Below are 6,372 nucleotides of genomic sequence, written 5' to 3' on the forward strand. Positions count from 1 at the left end.
TAGCTCTAGTAGTTTTCAGGTAGCATCTTTAGGATTCTCTATGTATAGTATCATGTCATCTGCAAACAGTGACAGCTTTACTTCTTCTTTTCCAATTTGGATTCCTTTTATTTATTTATTTTTTTCTTCTCTGATTGCTGTGGCTAAAACTTGCAAAACTTTGTTGAATAAAAGTGGTGAGAGTGGGCAACCTTGTCTTGTTCCTGATCTTAGGGGAAATGGTTTCAGTTTTTCACCATTGAGAATGATGTTGGCTGTGGGTTTGTCATACATGGCCTTTATTATGTTAAGGTAAGTTCCCTCTATGCCTACTTTCTGGAAGGTTTTTATCATAAATGGGTGTTGAATTTTGTCAAAAGCTTTTTCTGCATCTATTGAGATGATCTCCTTCAATTTGTTAATATGGTTTATCACATCAATTGATTTGCGTATATTGAAGAATCCTTGCATTCCTGGAATAAACCCTACTTTATCATGGTGTATGATCTTTTAATATGCTGTTGGATTCTGTTTGCTAGTATTTTGTTGAGGATTTTTGCCTCTATGTTCATCAGTGATATTGGCCTCTAGTTTTCTTTTCTTGCGACATCTTTGTCTGGTTTTGGTATCTGGGTGATGGTGGCCTCATAGAATGAGTTTGAGAGTGTTCCTTTCTCTGCAATTTTGTGGAAGAGTTTGAGAAGGATGGGTGTTATCTCTTCTCTAAATGTTTGATAGAATTCACCTGTGGAGCCATCTGGTCCTGGGCTTTTGTTGTTGGAAGATTTTTAACCACAGTTTCAATTTCAGTGCTTGTAATTGGTTTGTTTATATTTTCTATTTCTTCCTGGTTCAGTCTTGGAAGGTTGTGCTTTTCTAAGAATTTGTTCATTTCTTCCAGGTTGTCCATTTTATTGGCATATAGTTCGTTGTAGTAATCTCTCATGACTCTGTGTATTTCTGCAGTGTCTGTTGTTACTTCTCCTTTTTCACTTCTAATTCTATTGATTTGAGTCTTTTTCCTTTTTTTCTTGATGAATGTGGCTAATGGTTTATCAATTTTGTTTATCTTCTCAAAGAACCAGCTTTTAGTTTTATTGATCTTTGCTATCATTTCCTTCACTTCTTTTTCATTTATTTCTGATCTGATCTTTATGATTTCTTTCCTTCTGCTAACTTTGGGGTTTCTTTGTTTTTTTTTTAACATCTTTATTGGATACTTGGGGTTTTTTTGTTCTTCTTTCTCTAATTGCTTTAGGTGTAAGGTTAGGTTGTTTACTTGAGATGTTTCTTGTTTCATAAGGTAGGATTGTATTGCTATAAACTTCCCTCTTAGAACTGCTTTTGCTGCATCCCATAGGTTTTGGGTTGTCGTGTTTTCATTGTCATTTGTTTCCAGGTATTTTTTTATTTCCTCTTTTATTTCTTCAGTGATCTCTTGGTTATTTAGTAGTGTATTGTTTAGCCTCCATGTGTTTGTATTTTTTACAGTTTTTTCTCCCTGTAATTGATATCTACTCTTATAGCGTTGTGGCCGGAAAAGATACCTGATACGATTTCAATTTTCTTAAATTTACCAAGGCTTGATTTGTGACCCAAGATATGATCTATCCTGGGGAATGTTCCACGAGCACTTGAGAAGAAAGTGTATTCTGATGTTTTTGGATGGAATGTCCTATAAATATCAATTAAGTCCATCTTGTCTAATGTGTTATTTGAAGATTGTGTTTCCTTATTTATTTTCATTTTGGATGACCTGTCCATTGGTGAAAGTGGGGTGTTAAAGTCCCCTATTATTATTGTGTTACTGTCGATTTCCCCTTTTATGGCTGTTAGCGTTTGCCTTATGTACTGAGATGCTCCTATGTTGGGTGCATAAATATCTCTAATTGTTATATCTTCTTCTTGGATTGATCCCTTGGTCATTATGTAGTGTCCTTCTTTGTCTCTTGTAATAGTCTTTATTTTAAAGTCTATTTCATCTGATATGAGAATTGCTACTCCAGCTTTCTTTTGATTTCCATTTGCATGGAATATCTTTTTCCATTCCTTCACTTTCTGTCTGTATGTGTCCCTAGGTCTGAAGTGGGTCTCTTGTAGACAGCATATATATGGGTCTTGTTTTCATATCCATTCAGCCAGTCTATGTCTTTTGGTTGGAGCATTTAATCCATTTACATTTAAGGTAATTATCAACATGTATGTTTCGATTACCATTTTCTTAATTGTTTAGGGTTTGTTTTTGTAGGTCTTTTCCTTCTCTCATGTTTCCCGCCTAGCGAAGTTCCTTTAGCATTTGTTGTAAAGCTGTTTTGGTGGTGCTGAATTCTCTTAGCTTTTGCTTGTCTGTAAAGGTTTTAATTTCTCCATCAAATCTGAATGAGATCCTTGCTGGGTAGAGTAATCTTGGTTATGGTCTTTTCCCTATCATCACTTTAAATATGTCCTGCCACTCCCTTCTGGCTTGCAGAGCTCCTGCTGAAAGATCAGCTGTTAACCTTATGGGGATTCCCTTGTATGTTAATTGTTGGTTTTCCCTTGCTACTTTTAATATTTTTTCTTTGTATTTAATTTTTGATAGGTTGATTAATATGTGTCTTGGCATGTTTCTCCTTGGATTTATCCTGTATGGGACTCTCTGTGCTTCCTGGACTTGATTGAGTATTTCCTTTCTCATATTAGGCAAGTTTTCAACTATAATCACTTCAAATATTTTCTCAGTCCCTTTCTTTTTCTCTTCTTCTTCTGGGGCCCCTATAATTTAAATGTTGTTGTGTTTAATATTGTCCCAGAGGTCTCTGAGACTGTCCTCAATTCTTTTTATTCTTTTTTTCTTTATTCAGCTCTGCGGTAGTTATTTCCACTATTTTATCTTCCAGGTCACTTATCCATTCTTATGCCTCAGTTATTCTGCTATTGATTCCTTCTAGAGAATTTTTAATTTCATTTATTGTGTAATTCATCATTGTTTGTTTGCTCTTTAGTTCTTCTAGGTCCTCGTTAAACGTTTCTTGCGTTTTCTCCATTCTAATTCCAAGATTTTGTATCATCTTTACTATCATTACTCTGAATTCGTTTTCAGGTAGACTGCCTATTTCCTCTTCATTTGTTAGGTCTGGTGGGTTTTTACTTTGCTCCTTCATCTGCCACGTGTTTCTCTAGCTTCCCATTTTGCTTAACTTACTGTGTTTGGGGTCTCTTTTACACAGGCTGCAGGTTCGTAGTTCCCGTTGTTTTTGGTGTCTGCCCCCAGTGGGTAAGGTTGGTTCAGTGGGCCGTGTAGGCTTCCTGGTGGAGGGGACTGGTGCCTGTGTTCTGGTGGATGAGGCTGGATCTTGTCTTTCTGGTGGGCAGGTCCACGTCTGGTGGTGTGTTTTGGGGTGTCTGTGGACTTGTTATGATTTTAGGCAGCCTCTCTGCTAATGGGTGGGGTTGTGTTCCTGTCTTGCTAGTTGTTTGCCATAGGGCGTCCAGCACCGTAGTTGCTGGTCGTTGAGTGGAGCTGGGTGTTGGTGTTGAGATGGAGCTCTGGGAGGTTTTCGCCGTTTGATGTTTCGTGGGGCCGGGAGGGCTCTGGTGGTCCAGTGTCGTAAACTGGGTTCTACCACCTCCGAGGCTCAGGCCTGATGCTCGGCCGGAGCACCAAGACCCTGTGGGCCACATGGCTTTGTGCCTCTTCACCTCTTCTCCCACCTTTTGGGGTCCAGTCTTGCTCAGCTGTTCATGGCCCAGGCGGCGGGGATCGGGGGTGCTGGCCGAACCATCTCTGTCAGCCTGAGTCTCTTTTAAAAGGGAAAGATAGCAGCTGGAGTGTGGCAGACAGTCCTCCACGGCTTCCCGCACCCCAGGCTTGGGCAGTATCCGTAGCAGCAGCCGCTGCCACCACCACCTCCTAGGCCGAGAAACAATCAGTTAACTTATTTTTATTTGACTTAAGGAAATACTAGGGGACATTTAAAAAATCCATTCAAATTCAGGCCTCTAAAAAATGATTGTCGGCCTTCCCTGGTGGCGCCGTGGTTAAGAATTCGCCTGCCAGTGCAGGGGACACGGGTTCGAGCCCTGGTATGGGAAGATCCCACATGCCGCGGAACAACTAAGCCCGTGTGCCACAACTACTAGAGCCTGCAAGACACAACTACTGGGCCCACGAGTTACAGCTACTGAGCCCGCGCACCTAGAGCCTGTGCTCCACACAAGAGAAGCCTCCGCAATGAGAAGCCCGCGCACCACAACAAAGAGTAGCCTCCACTCGCCACAACTAGAGAAAGCCCGCACGCAGCAACAAAGACCCAACGCAGCCAAAAATAAATAAATAACCTTATATTAAAAAAAAAAAAAAGACTGTCAATTGACCACAGGATTGTTTGCTCTGTCAGTTGAAGACCGTGTTAGAATTCACTTTGTCTTCTCCTGACCCAGATACAGAATGTACATTTAAATGAAGATGAATCTTTTAAGGTATTTGGAAATGCAATAGCCTTGTTTAATTTATCATTATGCAAAGTTTAGAAACAGGCTACCCTTTTTTTTTTTTGCGGTACGCGGGCCTCTCACTGCTGTGGCCTCTCCCGTTGCGGAGCACAGGCTCCGGACGCGCAGGCTCAGCGGCCGTGGCTCACGGGCCCAGCCGCTCCGTAGCACGTGGGATCTTCCCGGACCGGGGCACGAACCCGTGTCCCCTGCATCGGCAGGCGGACTCTCAACCACTGCGCCACCAGGGAAGCCCCCTAGGCTACCCTTTTAAAGATGGGACTGAATACATTATCTGGAAACAGCCTTATGATGTCACATATTGTCTTAATCGCCTACTGCTGCTCTAACAAATTACCACTATATTAGTGACATAAAACAACACAAATTTATTATCTTACAGTCATAGGGGCCAGATGTCTCACTGAGCTAAAATCAGCCTTTTCTGGAGGCTCTTCCCTTTTCCAGCTCCTAGAGGTACCCATGCTCCTTGACTCACGGCCCCTTGCTTCATCTTCAAAGCCAGCAGTGTAGCATCGTTCTGACCTTTCTTCCATTATCACATGTTTTACTCTGAACACAGCCTGCGCTCCACTTTGTAGGACTCCTGTGATCAGACGAGGCCCATCTAGATGGCCTCTGCACTCAAGGTCCATTCCATTAATCATACCTACCAAGTCCCATCTGCCATGGAAGATAACATAGTCACAACAGGCTCCTGGGACTAGAGCACGGACATCTCTGGGGGCCATTTTTCTGCCTACGACACATACTCTTGGCTTATTTTTCAGAGAATTATTTAATGTATTCGCTTATGTGACTGGAAAGGAAACAGGATGACATACTCCACAGATCATGACTCATGACTTCTGTTTTAGCATTGATATTATCCAAGAGAAAAAAAAACACTTGAAATGCTATCATCAGTTCACTCCTGAGGAGACACTCTTTGAGCTACGAAGCTGAAATGGCACATGGGGATCAAAGAGATACACATATCCCTGATAATCAGGAAAAGCAAACCAAAACTACAATTCAACACTATTTTCCCAACTTCTAGGGAAAATAGAAAATTTTGACCTAGCAATTTGACCTAGCAATTTGACCTAGCAATTTGACCTAGCAAAATCCCTTTGACCTAGCAATTCCTCTTGAGGAATCTAAATTTCCATGACTGGAATCCCCTGGCGGTCCAGCAGTTAGGACTCTGTGCTTTCACTGCTGGGGGCCCGGGTTCGATCCTTGGTCAGGGAACTATGATCCTGCAAGCCACGAGCGTGGCCTTAATTAACTAATCAATTAAAATTCCATAACAACAACAGCCCCAGGATGTAAATAGATATGTTTAAGGATATTAACTGCTGCATTGTTTTAGTGGGAAAAAAGCTTCAAAACAAATGACTATTGGTAGAGGAAGATCTGAACAACTTGGGATTCACCAGTGTAGTGACTATTATGTAAGAAGACAGAGTCCTGCTGCTTCACCGGCCTCCAAGTGAGGTGTATACGTTCGGGCAGTCCCGACACGTGCTGTCAGCACTGGCAGAAGAAAGCAGTCACCACACTGCCTTAAGCTTGAACCCCAGGTCTGATCCGTTCTACCAAAGCATACTGTGAATTCATGTATTTCATAAACCCTGTGCTATGGGTTGAATTGTGTCTGCCCCAGAAAGATACACCTAACCCCTGTACCTGTGAATATGACCTTATTTGAAAATTGGGTTTTTGCAGATGTGATCAAGTTAAGAGGAGGCCGAGGACGGGTCCTCATCTTACAAGAAGAGGAGATTAGGACACAGACACACACGGAGGCAGGGACACAGGAAGAATGCTATGTGATGTCAGAGGAAGCATTGCAGTTTTATCTGCAAACGGAGGGGCCCCAAAGATGCCAGCAGACCTGCAGCTAAGAGAAGGGCC

The sequence above is a fragment of the Pseudorca crassidens genome, chromosome 12 (assembly GCF_039906515.1).
Source record: "Pseudorca crassidens isolate mPseCra1 chromosome 12, mPseCra1.hap1, whole genome shotgun sequence".
NCBI lineage: Eukaryota > Metazoa > Chordata > Mammalia > Artiodactyla > Delphinidae > Pseudorca > Pseudorca crassidens.